The following is an 18897-nucleotide window of genomic DNA, read 5'->3' as shown; positions in this document are numbered from 1 at the left end:
GGGTTTTACACGAAAGCAACGTACACATGCTCGAATGATTTTACGTATAGCAAATCGGGATCCGAGTAACCAAAAACGTTGACGGAGGGCAGAGAGCAGACCAGATGGTCCAATGTGGAGGTTTTCCTCGTGGTACGAGCGAATCAGGAGATCAGTCAGAAAATGATTTGGTAAAATGTATTGATGTTTTGTACATTGAGCAACACGGGAATTTTGGATTCGCCCCCGACACGTAACACCCCATCTTGGAGGAATGGTCCAAGCATACCAATTTTCCGACAAGGCTCATTTCTTTCGATTCTGTTAATTTCATCCATCAGCACCTCTTGTTGGATGACCTTTACAATCGTATGAAGAGATGATCTCATTTCTTCGATTGTAGGCAGACGGGTCTGAACACGACATTCGACCGTTTGGATGCGACAGTTGTTAATAAACCTACGTACATAGGCAAGTACTCGTTGTAACTTACGGAAAGAGCTAAACCTTTTGAACAAAGGGAGATCGTCGGAATTCAATACAGGCATCAATACAACTGGCACAGATCTGATTTCTGGAAGTAGGTCATCGGGAACATCTTCAACATCGGGCTGATTGAATGAATGTAATCGCAAAAAATCAGGTCCTTCCCACCACATAGTGTTTGATTTCAGGGCCCCTGGCAGCTGTCCCCGCGAAATCACATCAGCTGGATTTTCCCGAGATCGAACATAATTCCATTGCTTGTGCCCATTTTCGATAGTGATTTCATTCACGCGATTGCTGACAAATGACTGCAGCATTGAGGGTGGTTTGCGGAGCCACGCGAGGACGATCTGACTGTCTGACCATAGAAACAGTGATGAAAACTGCATCTGCATAGCAGGAATGGTTTTTTGTACCAATCTCGAGAGTAACAGAGCCGCGCAAAGCTCTTTACGAGGAATGGTTAGCACTTGAAGAGGAGCTATTTTTGATTTACTGCGAAGTAGTTTCACGGATATAGAACCGTTTGCGTGAATAGCACGGACATAGAGACATGCTCCGTATGCTATGCCGGAAGCATCGGAAAATCCATGCGATTCCACCAATACGCATTGTGGAGCCATTACATATCTGGGAATGCGAATGTCTGTTACTTCATTTAAGGCGAGACGAAATTGCAACCAAGAATTGAGGATTTCTCCATCGAGAGGGGAATCCCAGCCAACCTTAAGTTCCCATGTTTTCTGCATTAAGTGTTTGGCAATGACGATCACAGGGGACAGAAGACCCAACGGGTCGAAAAGCTTCGCGATTTCTGAGAACATTACTCGCTTAGTGACCGAAGATGAATCCAAAGTCTGTGGATTGATGGCGAAGAAAAACTCATCGCTGGTGGGACTCCACAGTAGACCAAGAGTTTTTATAACTTCATTCGCCGCAATTTCATTCAGTTGTACAAGTGTTTCGCGTTCCGATTCTGGAATCCCTTCCAAAATCCTTTGATTGTTGGCACACCACTTGTGCACCGGAAATCCACCTTTCTGCAACAGTTTCTTAATTTGTTGGCGACATTCGATTGCTGTTTCGATACTGTCTGTTCCAGACAGTATATCAACATAGCAGTCATCTCGAACTACAATTGCAGCCAATGGAAATTGGCTACCTTCATCCTCACATAGCTGCAGCAAGGCTCTGGTAGCCAGAAAAGGTGCCGCGGAAGTTCCGTAAGTTACGGTTTGCAACTCCATCACATTGATAGATTCGGTAGGACTCGGACGCCAGAAAATACGCAAGAAGGACGTCTGTGATGGATCTACATAAACCTGCCTGTACATTTTAGCAATGTCAGCAGTGAATACATACGAATGTTTTCGAAAACGCAAGATGATCGACTCAAGGTCACTTTGGATGACCGCACCGACTTGCAACACATCGTTTAGAGAGGTTTTGGAAGGGAGCTTCGCCGATGCGTCGAACACCACTCTCAATTTTGTACTGGAGCTTGACGGGCGAATAATGGCGTGGTGGGGCATATAATATTTCAGTTTGCCGGGAGGATCATCTGACTCACAAATCGGTTTACAATGGCCAAGCGCCATGTATTCTTCGATGAAGCAAGTGTATTGAGCGTGAAGCTCTGGGTCACGAAGCAGACGCCGTTCCAGAAAGTAGAAGCGACGGAGCGCCAAGGAACGGTTATCACTGAGTTGAGCAAGGTTTTCTCTGAACGGTAGCCTCACGATATATCTACCAGATGAGTCACGACGGTGGGTAGTTCGGAAAGTGTCTTCGCACTTCTCTTCTTCAACCGTACGTTGCGAAATACTATTTATCTCTTCGATTTCCCAGAATCGTTTGATCAAATCGTTGAGAGATTCGATAGTGACTGAATTCACCTGATGTGAATTTTGAAATGCAACAGATTCATCGTGGATCTCCCCAGCAACTACCCAACCCAATTCGGTTTCACGGAGCTCTGGGAGACCCTCGCCAAGAACGAAATGTCCGGTCCGTAATAGACTAAAGAAATGGCCAATACCGATGAGCAAATCTACGTCGGCAGGAATGTGGAAACGAGGATCGGCCAACTGTATTCCTAACGGGATGTTCCACCGAGAGGGATCTACTGGTCTAGTAGGGAGAGCATTCGTAATTCTCGGTGTGACCAGACATTGGAGAGTTGCACGATAGTTACTGTAGAGAGATTCGAGATTCACGTTTACCGAGCAACTAGACCTTGTTCGAGAGTTGCTAACACCGACAATATTGATAGCAATAGGATTTCCTTCTAGTCCAAGCCTTTCATACATTGCAGTAGAAATCAGATTCGTTTGTGCACCACAGTCTAAAAAAGCACGACACAGAACTGGTTGACCCCATCTATCCCTCAAATATACCACTGCAGTTAGAAGCAATACATTCGGAAAGGATACACTAAGCGATACTACGGAAGATTCAGTAGCGGACGTATTGGAACCCGATTTGATTGGGTCATTAGCGGACACTTGTGACGCAACGGAAAGAGACGAGCATTCGCCTTCAGCTTTGTTAGAGATGGATTGTTTGCTGGAATTGTTATAATTATCTGCTGTGTTTCCACCTTCATGTAGCAAGGAATGGTGACGCTTATTGCACTTGCTGCAATTTCTCTTGGAGGAACAATCAATGGACCTATGTCCTCTACGCAAACAGTTAAAGCACAGATGGGACTCTCTAACCTTCAAGACTCTATTCGAGACCGACAGTTTTCGAAAATCAGGGCAGAGATAGTTGAAATGGTTTTTACCGCAGAACTGACAAGTTTCTCCACCAGTTTCGGATGTCGCAGTATGCACTTTCACACTAGCAGACTTAACAGTTGATTGCGATAATTTCGCAGGATGAATTTTAACGGTTGTAGGGTGATCGGATTCACAACATTCAAGGACTCGACATTGATCCTTCAAGAATGTCAGCGTCTTATCGAGATCTGGTAGCTGACCATGAGTGAGAGATTGTTCCCAATGTTTACGAGTGGAAGGGTCAAGACAGGAAGTTAAAATTTTATTGATAATTAAACCCGTTGTCCCCCAACCGGTTGTTTCATTACCTTGAGGCCTTCAACATGCCTTGTGCATGTATTTACTAACTCTCGCAGTTCCTTATGGGATTCCCTCGGCATTTTTTCATAGCTAGAAGCCCATCGATATGAGTGTCAATAATTATTCTCGGATTTTCAAAACGATCGATCAATATGTCCCAGGCATGACTGTAATTATTGTCAGAAAGCGTTTTTGCATCTAGAATGCCAGAAGCAGCACCGACTAGTGCCTTCTCAAGGTGATGCAATTTAACTGCATCGGAATCAGAACATCTTCCGATAATGTCCTGGAACATAGATTTGAAACGTGGCCAGTTTTCATAGCGCCCATCAAACGTGGGGATGGGTGCTTTGAGCGGCTGTTGTACAATTACTTGTGTGGCACTAGTCGGAGCAGATGGAGTTGCTTGGGAAAACGTGGGAGGTTTGTTCAAATTTTCCTTAAATTCCTCCAACCGAATCAAACAATTGGTATGGAGGTTGTCAAATTCATTGAGCTTTTCATCTTGCTCGTCAATTTTGTTGGGAGGGATGGAGCCGAGAATCTCCTTATGAAATTTACAATATTCTGTGTAATGCGCTTCTAGCTTTTTCTCAAACACTTTTAAGAGGGGAAGACTCACCTGTGATGCATCATGTTCAGCATTCTCCAGAGAGTTGGCAATCGCAGTTACTTTACCTTTTACCTGCCCACGCTGGTGGATAAGAGATTTGACGTCATCCATGGTTGGCTTCTGTTTCATCGGCGTATGGTCGACAGGCATCGATACGGAGAAATGTTGCTACTGGTAGAGCAACCGACAATGAATTTCCATGGACGGAACACTGCACCGGATAGCTTCACGTTCAGTATTTCTTTTCATTTAGTGTTCACTGTTCGGATGTGATTGTTTTGTTCGGTTTCTTGTTCACTTGCACTTTATACGGCTGAACCAAAACCGGTAGAATTGTTCAACTTTTTGCACACGCGCACTTTCTGTTCGGTGTGGCAAACTACCACTGCACTTTTGGACTGTATCACGAAAACTTTTCGACGATCCGGAAGAAGAAGGACCACTTTGTTGGCACACGCCAACATGTACAGAATCGATAGCGGCTTCGGTTGAACTTTGTTGGCCCACTGCCAACGATAACGGCTTTCATCGGTTCCTTATTAGCCCACTGCCAACAATGGAGGATGACGATGAGTGGCTCACTGCCAAAACTCGGGTAGACGGATGAATCGATCCTCGAACGAACCAAAATGGCGCAGTTCTGCTGTGGAATGTGCTAGTCGGTGTCGCTGACTCGAGAAACGAAGCTCTGAAAAGAACTCTTATTTTAATTAACTCCAAAGTGAGCAGCGACACTCGGCAGCGGGCGAGGCAATCAGCAGAATGCGAACGACGGGAACTGGTTGTCACAGGATTGGACACAACCAGCGATCCAACTCTAGGCTCAAAGCAATCCGGGGGTTTCTTTGTTGAAAATGAACTGGTCACGAATTCACTTGTTTTGTGTTTATTCCGGTAAAATTGGAAACAGACTGAGAGACGAGTACAATAATGCTTTTTCTTTTATAGTTTACCGGCAAGCAAAAAACCCTATCGCTACAATGGTGTTGGTGAGATTATTTATTTAGCAAATTCTAGAAACATGTACAAGGTACTTCAAAGCTGCTATTTCATTGGGTGTTACATTTTATTCATCGATTTGCCGGTATGGGTTTATAGAAACTCTTATGCTAGTGTTAGTAATTGGAAGCCGTTACCGCGGCTAGCTCGGGTTAGTAGGTAGAAAATAACAAACATAAGGATGGGAAAGGGAAAGGGGAATATCATCGTTGTAGAGTGCTCTGCCTCATCGGCCATGGAACGATCGTCTGTTGTGTAGGGGTTCCCAAATTATTCGCCGTTGCGAACAGAAACCACTCTCTGGCAATGAAATTATAGAAATAATTACGGTGGCCAGATACTTGGATAATATCCAAGAGCCATTGGGTTCCATCATCAGGAACTCGAAACCCAAAAACTTAGAAGAGGCACACCAGGCGGTGCTCCTCAACCAAAATGCAGAATCGCGGGTTAAGCATAAACCGCAGACGCATACACATCAGAGCCACTCGTTTAGAAGCAAGTATACCGGCTCTGATAAAAATAATAACAATAGCGACTTTAGGGCGCGACCAGGTGCGACACCTAGCACCAACTATAAACAAAATAATCATGACACGCCGTTTAAAAACAACCATATGTACAGCGAGTGAGAGCTGAGGCTCATAATATTGAAGTAGAGGAAGCAGAAGAACCAGAAGTTATTAATCCAGAGGAGGAGGTCGATGACTTGGAAATTTCTGACGAAGAGATAAATTTTCAGACTGCCAAGGGCAGGCTGAACCAAACTTAAATTTCATCCCATATATTCGCGTTCCAACAACTAAAGGAATTTTGAACTTCCTTGTAGATACGGGAGCGAATAAATCTTATATAAACCCCGACCACGTCAAAAAGGCCAAATCTGTAGCAAACCCATCAGTAGTGACAAATAAAAACCGTAAATTTTATATCGATAAGATGGTTCACGCAAACCTTTTGCCCGATGCTTATCCTGATAAACTCTCATATTTCGTTTTCAAATTTCACAAATTCTTCGATGGCCTCATTGGGTATGAGAATTTAGTCAAGATGAATGCTGTTGTTGATACAAAGCACCATAATTTGAAAATTAGAAATAAAACATTTGATTTCTCCAGATATTATCCTTCATCGGTAAACTTCAACATCCAAAAAAACTCTTTCGGACACCTTTGCACCACTAAAAACGGTACCTTCTTAGTAGAAGAGGAGATAAACTTATCCCCTCAACAGAAAAATATATTAAGCTCGTTTAGTGGAATGTATTAAACCGTCTAAGACGAATTAAGTACTGTCCATTTAATTCCACCAGTTAATTTTCGTTATCTTTGCAGATACGTATTTCGACCACAACTGTGTGGTCGTCTTCAGTGTCTTGTACTTGACAAGTCAAGTACAAGACACTGAAGACGACCACACAGTTGTGGTCGAAATACGTATCTGCAAAGATAACGAAAATTAACTGGTGGAATTAAATGGACAGTACTTAATTCGTCTTAGACGGTTTATCCCCTCAAGTTGTTTTGAAACCAGGGTTATATGAAGCTCGTGAGAATAGAGCTCTGGTACACCTTCCCTGCCGATCTTAATTAGAATCAGAGAAACTAGGCCCATTCAACAACGATGATCTTGTTGAGAGCAAGAAAAAACCTGAAAAACTTAATTTCCTTAGTGATCACCTTAACAAGGACGAAAAATCAAGGTTAATCAGTACTTTGCAACAATTCGAGATGTATTTTTTCATGAAAGTAACAAATTGACCTTCACACACGAAGTGATGCACAAAATATCCACCACCGATGAGAATCCTGTACACCAAAAACATACAAATATCCTTACCAGCTAAGAGACGCCGTTTCAGAACAGCTTCAGAAACTCCTAGAACCAGGAATAATTAGAGAATCTTGTTACCCTTGGACAACTCCTACCTGCATAGCGCCCAAGAAACTGAACAATACTGGAACACAAAAATATAGAATTGTCGTTGACTACAGGAAAGCTTAATGAAAAGACTCCTGCAGACAAATATCCTATACCCGAAGTGAGTGAAATACTCGATAGATTAGGTAAAGCTCAATATTTCACCGTTTTGGATCTCGCAAGTGGTTTCCACCAAATCGAGATCGCTCCTAAGGATATCCCAAAGACCGCCTTTAATGTCGATGGAGGTAAATTCGAATTTGTTCGAATGCCGTTCGTTTTGAAAAATGCGCCCGCTACCTTCCAAAGACTGATGGACTCAGTGCTGCGAAAGCACCTGAATATAAGATGTTTCGTCTATATGGACGACATCATAATTTTCTCTAGATCTCTAGAAGAACATCTTCAAGATATTCGGAAGGTTTTAGAAACACTTAGATTAGAAACTCAAACCTGAAGGTCCAGAGTGACAAATCAGAATTTCTGAGAAAGGAAGTAGAGTTCCTCGGTCACGTTGTGACCACCGAAGGTGTTAATCCTAATCCAAAAAAGGTGGAAGCAATTCATAAATGGCCTCTACCTAGAACTGCAAAACAATTAAAATCATTTCTAGGAACCGTAGGGTACTATAGAAGGTTTATTCCCCGTTTCGCACACGTTGCGAAACCCATGACTTCGAAACTCAGAGGAAAATCTAAGGAAATAGTATTAGACGATGCATATGAAAAGGCGTTTGCAGAATTAAAATCGATCATGACTTCTAATTTACTACTGGCGTATCCCGATTTCAATCAACCGTTTCTTCTGACTACGGATGCTTCCAATGTGGCCATAGGAGCAGTACTTTCTCAAATAATGGAAGGAAAGGAAAAACCTATAGCATACCTATCTAGAACCTTATCGACAGCCGAAGAAAAATACTCAGCCACATCAAAAGAGTTACTTGCCATTTATTTCTCTGCTAAAACTTTTCGACCCTACTTATATGGAAGACCTTTTACTATTTATACGGACCACGAACCACTGACAAAAGAATTAAAATTGACGGATGCAACCGGACGGGTTACGAGACAAAGACTGTATCTCGAACAATTCGATTTTAAATTAGTATACCAACGTGGAAAACAGAATGTGGTAGCGGACGGTCTCTCAAGCATTCCTCGTGTTGAATTGAATATTCATACCGTTCTGAAGAACGATTGCTACGAAAACCATGCTTCACACGGTCCCGAAATCATAAATACTTTCGAGCTACAGATAATCCTTAAGGTCTCAGATGACAATAGCAAAAGTCCACATATTCACGTATGTATATTTCCTGGTTACACTCGCCATGTCTTCCACCAAGCCGAATATACGGGAGAGGACTTGCTCAGGATCCTCAAGGATTGCCTTGTCCCAGGCATTAGAAACGGAATATTCGCCCCTCTTAATGTAATCCTTTCCTGTAAACAGATCCTAAAAAACCATTTCAATCCTAACATAAAAGTCCATTTTCAAACCTAAAACTGCCCGACCTCGTTTCCGAGAAAGAACAAAACGACTTCATAAAAGGAGCCATAATTTCAATCATAGGAGTTGGAAACTCACCTATGAAGAGGTCCAAAAGTCAGTGTTCTTTACCGGAATGATTCAGAAAATTAAAAGATTCGCGAAAAATAGCGATGATTGCAAATTCTCTAAATATGAGCGGAAACCCTTCAAAATTGAAATTACTAGACGATTGTACGAAAAACCACTTGAAAATATCTTCATTGATGTTTATGTAAAAGAAGGTGAAAAGTTTCTAACACTTGTCGACTCTTTCTCAAAGTTCGCCCAGATTTATAAAATTTGCAATGAAACATCGGAAGAACTAATTGAAACCCTCACGGAATACTTCAAAACGTTCGGCATACCAAAATTGATCACATGTGATCAAGCAACTTCATTTAGAAGTCAAAATTTTAGAGCTTTTGAAACACACGGTGTTGCCATTCACTATGCTAGTAGTAGTAACAGTAATGGCATAATCGAGAGGTTCCACAACACGCTTTTTAAATATATATGGCAAACAGGAGAAAGGTGGACGAACTAACACTCTATCAGGGATTATCTCTGATCACAGCCATATACAACGACAGTAAACACTCCACTACACAGCTCACTCCCCGACAGATAATTTTGGCAACGCGACCTCTCTAAATCTTGACGACATAAATTTAACGAAACAAAGAGTAATTATGACGGCTAGAGATAATATTTCACAGGAAGTTAGGAAACACAATGCAAGACAAGTTACGGGACCCAAAGAGTACGAACATATCAGGGCTCAAGAAATCTTAGTTAAAACAAAAGCCAAGCCGTCTCCATATCACGACAGATACAGGGCGATAGACATTCAAGAACAACACAAAAAGACGATTACGGACACAACAAATATCAAAATACATAAAAAAAACATATCAAAAAACCATCGAAGTGACGAGAGTTTACTCCCTCTATCTGATTTCAGACTATGTATCTTGATTCAAACAACCTGGACCGACATAAGAGTACATGACCTAAACCGTCATCATACCCCTTGGAGAAGCCAGAATAAGCAATAGTTACCTACGAATAGTTCACCCCATAAACTTAGGACAATTAGGAGATCACATAGCGGAAATCGATGACGTGACGCAGAATGCTATCAACACAGACAAACCGCTTAGTAATATTCTGAAAATTAAGCTTCATAGACTGCACTCTATTATATCAAAGGTTAGGCCCATGAACAGGAATAGACGTTGGGAAGCTCTAGGGAAAGCATGGAAGTACATTTCAGGAAGTCCTGACGCGGAAGATTTAAAAATTATAAATGTGACAACGAATTCCTTTATTGATCAAAACGACAGGCAAATTAGAATCAACATAGCAATCGAACATAGACTCAAAAACATTACTGAACAACTGAAAAAATAATCAGGGAAACTTTACTGCAGGGACTTTAGATGGATTTGACTCTATAAACCTCCTTTTCAACTTAGATGAACTAATCTATCAGCTAGAAATCATAGAGGAAGCAGTCACCCTAGCCAGGAGAAATATCCCCAGCAGCCGCATCATCAGCTCTAGCGAGCTAATCACCGCCAAGAAATTTCTTTCCCACGATGGCCTTGAACAACACAGCATGGACAGCATTTTGGACATCGCCAGTGTGTACGTAATCTACAGCAAGGACATGATTATCTATACCCTCAAAATCCCAAGGATTAAAAACGTTATCTACAAACTGAATTTCATTGAACCAGTGGTACAGAATAATCTCAAAATTCAACTGCACGCAAACTACTATCTCGACGGACCAACACCCTATCTTTCTAAAACTCCATGTTCCAAAGCCAAGGATATGTTTATATGCTCCAGCACGCAAACAGAACCAATGACGGAGTGTATTCAACAGCTGACTACCGGAAAACCAGCATATTGCAACGTAGAACGAACGTATGGAAAAAATTTCATCAAAAGAGTGGACGACGCAAACATTGTGGATAACGCCGCAGATCTTCTCATGTCATCAAACTGCTCAGCCCAGGAACGTAAACTACAAGGATCGTTCCTTATACAATTTCAACAATGTACATTGAAGCTCGATGATGAGGAATATGCAAACCACAAATACGATGCGCAGCCCCGATCGTTTATCCCGACAACAGGGTTGAAGGTAACTCCAGTTAAATTCATAAATCGTCTTCCATTGGAATTTCTTCAGGAACAGCATTTAGAGCAGCGTCACAATATCGCGCATTTGAACCTAACAGCTGACAATATTCATTGGAAGCTGAACCTTTTTGGATGATTTTCTTTCGGAACCCTAACGACATTGACAACCATTATAATTATCATAGCGGTAATCGGTGTTCTGAGAATTCTTATATGGAAAAGAAGAAGATCCCATGATCATTGGACCTAGCGAAAGAACGATACCCGAAAGATGGATGGAAATGCAGCGGCAGCCTCATCTTATTCCACAGGAGTAACCAATATTGCGGAAATCGAGGACGTGCTTCCAACTAAGAGGGGAGCCGTTATGGAATCAACGGGGTGCATCACGCCACGCGATGCACCAATCAGAAGCTAGGTGTAGGAATGTGCTAGGTAGGTAGAATTAGGCTATAAAACTCGAGTGCCAACGTGGCTCGTTCTCTTTACTTGTTCATTAAGCAGTGTGTAGTGTAGTGGTCTTACGTTAATAAAGTGTTTCGGTATATTAAAATTAGTTTTTAAAAACGCTAAACGGTATCCAAGATCCCTAACTCTCATTTGGATGAAAGTTTCAGGGTTTGTTCTTATGTGTAAGAGAAGACATTTTGCAGTTTTTTTTAATTTTTTCATTGAAGGGAAGTGTGGTAAAACAGCCCTTCAAAAATTATTGTTTAAAAATCGCCAAAATAACTTTGGCAATGACTAACCGATTTTGTTTAAATTTTGCACGCTTTTCTACTCAATTAGTACTTTATACCCAGTTGTTAATATGGTTATAAAGTTGTTTACTTTAGGAGAAAATGGGCTTGTTCGATATAAAAAATGTCGATTTTCCTAAGGGAATATTTTTCACCAACAGATCTAGGATAAAAAACTAAACCTTCAAGGCAATAAAGAAACTAAAGAGCTTTCATTTCATATATAATTCAGAAGCGCCAACTCAAGAATTTCTAAGAAAATCGCAATTTTCTACAACACTGTTTATTCAAAAGAAAGTTGGCACAATTATTATGACCCTACTTATGTTGATGTTTTTCGATCTGGTGAAAACTGATCAAACTTTTTTGTCTAAGTAGAAATTAAAAAATCGGTATTTTCCATTAGGGGAGTTTAGGGTAAAATAGTCCTTTAAAAATAAATGTCAAAAAATACACATTTTTTTTTATGTGAGCTCAAGCAGAATATACATTAGTATAAAAATATGACGTACTTCCTTTCTAACTTAAAACTTATTGAAATTTATTTCAGTGCGCCGACTTAAGAAAAATCAATCAAATCAAAGTTTCTGCACAATGCACTGTTTGTTTGCAAGCCAGTTTGTGAGAATCGCAACTCTATTTTTATCGATGTTTCAGCATCTGGCTGAAACTTACAAGGTTTATTTCTATATGTAGATGAAACTATATGGCAAAATATTAGGATGGGGAGATAGGGGTAAAATAGATCTCCAAATATAAATAATGTTACGAAACCAGATGATCGTAACCCAGTCAACACAAAATCGCATACGCTAGCGAATAAGTGTACATGGGGAGGCGATATAGGCGCATTCTTCCATTTGACTGCATGCAAAATGTGCGTATATGGCCTCCACTTTGTACACTCTGAATTTAAGATAAACGCAAATAGTTTAAATTTTAATCATTTTAGTGATTTTTAACATTAAAACATAGCTTTGTATAAAATATATACTATCAAATATTCAAATGTATACTAAGGCTGGTTTGTGCTGGAATATTTGAAGTTGTATAACTAAGATTTGCTCAAGTGTGATGAGACACGTTTTATGTTCTGAAAACGCAAAAAAACTGATCATCGTTCAACAGAATAAAAGCTCTTCGGCGTATGGCGAATCATACATATTTTCAAGCGTAAGTTTATAGATATAATTCTCTAGAAAATGATAAATATTTTGATAAACATGGGTAAATTTCCTTTTACAGGTGCTTCCGGGCAAAAGTATGTCATCGCACGTTGCGCAATAAACATAAAATAATACGAAATCAAAATTTTTGATCTGAAATGATCGTTTGTAGCTGCCATATTTTATCCGAAAAGGATGGGCTCCACCGTCACCAACCTGTAGAGATGCCAAAATCGGCACCCGGATCCATCGAGTGTCAGAAGCTCAAAGATGTTCAATGAACGGAGGCGGAACCCAAGCTGATCGGAGGAAGGACAAAAAGAAAGGCAAACATAAATGGATCTCTCCAATTGGATCGCACTGGGCCGGACTAGAACGGAACCCAACTGAAAAACTTCTACGGTAATGCTCTGTTCTCGACGGAGGTAGTTCGTGGTGAGACGGACATAGTGTTTGACAAATTTTCTGAGCATCGGTGGCTGTGGGACACTGGGTATATGCAGCTGGTGGAACGATGTCATCAGTGGGGACTTATTGACCCATGTCGTACAATTGCATCAAGGTGACGGAGGAGGAAATCCTGACCGAGGATAGGATGGCCATCATCGATCCGCCGGAACATCATCGTCAATGGCACGACTGATTTCGGGTCTGCAAGACCAATATTTCGCACACCGAGCGTGTAAGTTACCGTTGCATTTCCATTCTAGAATGTTATGACTCAGTTAAATATATTCTACTGTAATAAAATATAATATTTTTATATAAAGATTTTTTTATTTACTGTTTATGACAGATCAAAAACAAAACTAAAATCATTAAAACGCTTTTATTCTATTCCCATATACTGGAAAGTTATACTATGCGTTAATAAATTGAATTTATACTATCTCCGTATTGTTCAAGCTTAAACTAATACGGGGTCAACCAGGCGAATAGCCAATTAGTATGACTTTTAACTTATTTAGTATACATTTATTTCTGAGTGTATACTTATTCGCTATGATATATGATCTTGTGTTTGCTGGGAACCACACTTCTTAGATTTGATTATTCCGACCCAACTGGTAACTAATCGGCGATTTTGCTAGTTTGCTTCGAAATTCTTCCAAGCGTAGTATTTTTATGGTTTTTTATCTGTCAACAATTAAATACTTCACAATCTCTCAATCTCAAAAAATAACGTGAACTGGTCATCTAGTCATGTCATTTATATAATATTCCGGCGGAGGTATTGTAAACTTAGCGCCGTCTTAAACTCCCGTTCAAAAATATTGTCCCACCAAAATATATTCCCACCAGTTCCTCCATATATGGGTGACGTCTTAACTGCAAGAACGATGGTTCAAGAACGACGTAAAGCACAATCCAATGCTTTAGCTAGTTTCCATCCATTCGGAAGTGTGAACATTTGTTTTGGTACTTCAACACGGTAGTCTATTCCTCGGTGAAAAAAGCAATAGATAGATTTCTCAAAAAGTATTGCAAGCTCTTACTACCCATAAGTACTACTTCTTAGCAAACCACATCTTGGATGGTTGGTTGGAAATATGTTCATATAAGGTTAGAAAAGATTTTAAGAGAAAAAGGCTGGTATTCAAAGCATCCTTTTTACACATCAACTACACAGTCTTGTTAAGGTACTCAAGCACTTTCAGGTGGTGTAAATTAAGCCGAGAATAAAACAGTTTTGCTTGGTAATCTTTTAATTAATTGATTAAGCGATCTACAATTTATATACTTTATCTATGAGTGTAGAAACGTGTATCCTAAAATTTGAAGTATTTTCATGAGGGGTGTGCTTTAAAATCGTCAGACAATAGTATACTCTATCCTATTCAATAGTATACACATTACATAGTTACGCTCTCCGTGTAAAAAAACAGCTCGTTGTAGAAAAAAAAAGGTTTTTTCCCGTATCGACACAGATAGAAGAAGTTGTTGAACTTTACACGAAAGTAATGCACATAAAGGGAATGCCAAAAAAAGCGTAAATTTAAACGATATTATCGCCTGAATGTATGCGATTTCATAGGCATTATGTCAGTTTTTATTTGATTTATGCCATAGAATTTGACATAATGCTATAGAAATTGCATACATTTAGGGTGAACTTGTTGGAAAAGATCCATGTACGCCCAGAATAATGTAATCTTCTGCGTCTTTATTTTTTACGCGCTTATTAGATTTCATAATTTTTTTCTGTGGAGGGTATTCTATTACCTATGAGATAAAATTGGCCAACCCTTGAAAATATATACACCCGATTAGAACTGGTCTAGTGGTATCAGTACCAGTACCCACAGTAATTGTAGCTGATTCAAAAAAATATCAACAAGCACTTTCGCGGAATCCGTTCATTTTTGTTTCAGTTTGCGAAAGACGTGCTAATGTTTAAGGCACTTATTTTGGTCTTATTTTACTTCTGTTGAAAATTGTTCTGCAGAGAGTTTGCTATCTAATATAGATCAGCGAAGGATATACGTATCTACTGAGACAAAAAATATAGATGAATTGAAAGGAAGAAGAAATACTGTTTTTAAACTTATGTATTTTCTGCTAGAACTCACATAAAAATATTGATGTTTTTTTTACATTTATTTTTAAAGGACTATTTTACCCTACACTCCCCTAATGGAAAATCCTGATTTTTAATTTCTACTTAGACAAAAAGTATTATCAGTTTTCACCAGATCGGAAAACATCAACATAAGTAGGGTCGAAATTTGTGCGAACTTTATTTTGAATAAACAGTGCTTCAGAAAATTGCGATTTTCTTAGAAATTCTTGAGTTGGCGTTTCTAAATTATATATGAGATGAAAGCTCTTTAGTTCCTTAATTGCCTTGCGGGTTTAGTTTTTATCCTAGATCTGTTGGTGAAAAATATTCCCTTTGGAAAACGACAATTTTTACCGACCATATAACCATATGAACCACTTGATATAAAGTACTAATTGGGTAGAAAAAGCGTGCAAAATTTAAACAAAATCAATCAATCATTGCCAAAGTTATTGCTTTTTTATGATTTTAGCGATTTTTAAACATAAATTTTTGAAGGGCCGTTTACCCCACTTCCCTTAATGAAAAAATCTGCACATTTGCAAAATGTCTTCCCTCACATATATGAACAAACCCTGAAAATTTCATCCAAATCGGAGAATATCGATACTAGAGGGGGTCGCGCTTCTCGCGAACTGGCTCTTAAGATCAACTATGGCGTGCAACATCCGAGGTCCGGGGATCCCTGTCCTGTCCGGGGGTGGAGAACCAATCACTTCGTCAGCGAAGTTTTCACCGCGGCCCTGGGACTGGAAGCCAACACTGAAGGTCTAAGTGAGGATGCGTTAGTAACTGTCCTATCACGCGCGTGTGACGCCATCATGCCGAGGAAAGCCCTGCCGAGAATTGGCAGACGCCCGGTATACTGGTGGAGTCCCGAGATTGCGGCCCTTCTATCAACCTGCTTCAAGGCTAGACGAAGGATGCAACATGCCTGCACCGAGGATGAAAAAGCGGACCGCCGTGAAGTGTTTCGAGCTGCGAAACTGGCCTTTAACAAGGCCATCAAGAGCAGTACGAGAGTGTGTTTCGACAACCTTTGTGAATAAGGAGCCAACGCGAATCCATGGGGGGACGCCTATAGGATAGTGATGGCCAAGACCAAAGAGAGCTCTTCACCCCCCGAACGGTCCCCAAATAGGTTGGCGAGAATTATCGAGGTACTCTTCCCGTCCCGAGCCACAAGTTCCTGGCCTCCTGCACCGCAAGGCAATATGGGTGCGGCCGAAATGGTGGGTGACGAACGAAGAGTTACTCGCGGTGACCCAATCCCTGGTAACGAACAAAGCTCCAGCGCCTGATGAAGTTTCGAACAGCGCTCTCAAGGCAGCAATCATAGCGATCCCGAACATGTTCAGGCTAGCAATGCAAAGATGCCTACATGAGTGTAGATTCCCCGAAAGATGGAAAAGACAGAAACTGGTGTTGTTGCCGAAGGCCATCTGTTTTGAGTAAAAATATTAGGAATTATGTATTACGAAATTGAAGACTAAACGAAATTTAATAACTCAAATGTTGCCAGGACAAAATTGTTATATTGGATTTGAAACCGATTTGCTTTGGAAATGTTTTTTTTTTCAAATTTTTATTACATTGCTATTTGAGATCGAATAAGGATTAATGTTTGTATGAAAATAGATTGGATTTATATTGCATTCAAATTGTAGGTGAACCATTAGCAACGTTGTTCGTTTTCGGCTATATAGGGCTATAGCCAGTTTTGGTGTGTTCTTAATTATGATACTAGATTGGATTTTGATTAAATCCACATGATTTTTTATTTTTAGTTACAATAATGGAGTACAGAAGGGAGAAGATGTAGAGAATATGATGTTCGATAATTGTAAATGTTTTATGGTAAATAATCTTAAAAAAAAAAACATGCAAAAAATCAATCATGATTTAATTTAAAAAAAATCAGAGTATGCTGTGAATTACTGAAAAACACAAAATGTTTGGAACAACGATCATTCTTCAGACTAATTTTGCGACAGATAGTCGTGTTTACTTCGTTGTCAAGAAATACTCAATACTTCTAATTCACCACAACGGCGTGTTTGCATGGGGCATCCATACGTTTTTTGAGAGGTCCTCAAACTCGCGAAAAAGTATTCCTGTCGGCCAGGTGTTTGGACTGAGTGTAACTTTCTTTAGTCTAACAGCCGAATTCGACGACACTACGGGTTCTGGAACACTAATGGGCCAAACACAATGGATACGTTTGCGTGCGTTTTGACAGTTTTTCCATGGAGAAACTGTCAAAACGCACGCAAACGTATCAATTGTGTTTAGTCCATAAGAACCTCTGCAGAAACAGAGCAAAAATTTACTCTAGTTCCGCTAAAGAGAGATTTACTGATGAGACGTCGTTTTAAAGGCGGTTGGCGTGTGGGAATTCTCGGACTGGAGTGACTCGGATTTGAAAGAGCGATGCATTTCGAAAACTGAGCGATCTGTTCTCCCTGTTTAACTATTTCCGCTTTGAGTTTAGCGTGGGCGATCTCATGTCTTTCAGCAATCGACCCTTAGAAATAGTAGACTTGAATTGTTCACATTTCATGAGTTTCGTGCAAGCATCACACATCCAGAACAATCTGGAAAACGAGTTGAGAACATTCACGAAGGTTTTCGATAATTTACTGCATAGTGCTCATGCTCACATACATACATACATACATACATACACTACACACAAGCATACATCACCTCAAATCATCGAGCTGAGCCGATTGATATATAACACCATGGGTGTCCGACCCTTCTATCACGCTAGTTTATTGAGTTTATCAGTTTAAGAAGTGCATGAATCTAACGTAAAATTAATCATTTGTTTGAAAAACTGTATATATCCATACTGCACGAACACGGTTTTCCGGATAAACTGACACGGTTGATCAAAGCGACGATGGATCGGGTGATGTGCGTAGTTCGAGTTTCAGGGGCATTCTCGAGTCCCTTCGAAACCCGCAGAGGGTTACGGCAAGGTGATGGTCTTTCGTGTTTGCTATTCAACATCGCTTTGGAAGGTGTAATACGAAGAGCAGGGATTAACACGAGTGGTACAATTTTCAATAAGTCCGTCCAGCTATTTGGTTTCGCCGACGACATAGATATTATGGCACGTAACTTTGAGAAGATGGAGGAAGCCTACATCAGACTGAAGAGGGAAGCTAAGCGGATCGGACTAGTCATCAACACGTCGAAGACGAAGTACATGATAGGAAGAGGTTCAAGAGAAGACAATGTGAGCCACCCACCGCGAGTTTGCATCGGTGGTGACGAAATCGAGGTGGTAGAAGAATTTGTGTACTTGGGCTCACTGGTGACTGCCGAAAATGACACCAGCAGAGATATTCGGAGACGCATAGTGGCTGGAAATCGTACGTACTTTGGACTCCGCAAGACGCTCCGATCGAATAGAGTTCGCCGCCGTACCAAACTGACAATCTACAAAACGCTAATTAGACCGGTAGTCCTCTACGGACACGAGACCTGGACGATGCTCGTGGAGGACCAACGCGCACTTGGAGTTTTCGAAAGGAAAGTGCTGCGTACCATCTATGGTGGGGTGCAGATGGCGGACGGTACGTGGAGGAGGCGAATGAACCACGAATTGCATCAGCTGTTGGGAGAACCATCCATCGTTCACACCGCGAAAATCGGACGACTG

The 18897-nt window shown here is 40.6% G+C and overlaps 1 protein-coding gene across 1 annotated transcript in view; it reads right to left on the bottom strand.

Moving 5' to 3' along the window:
* The window catches only part of LOC134226403 (uncharacterized), a 197557-nt gene that overhangs the window by 94389 nt on the left and 84271 nt on the right, over positions 1-18897 (bottom strand).

Source organism: Armigeres subalbatus, chromosome 3 (assembly GCF_024139115.2).
Source record: "Armigeres subalbatus isolate Guangzhou_Male chromosome 3, GZ_Asu_2, whole genome shotgun sequence".
Classification (NCBI taxonomy): Eukaryota; Metazoa; Arthropoda; class Insecta; order Diptera; family Culicidae; genus Armigeres; species Armigeres subalbatus.
The sequence above is the reverse complement of the archived record's forward strand: the minus strand, read 5'-3'. Positions and strand labels throughout refer to the sequence as shown.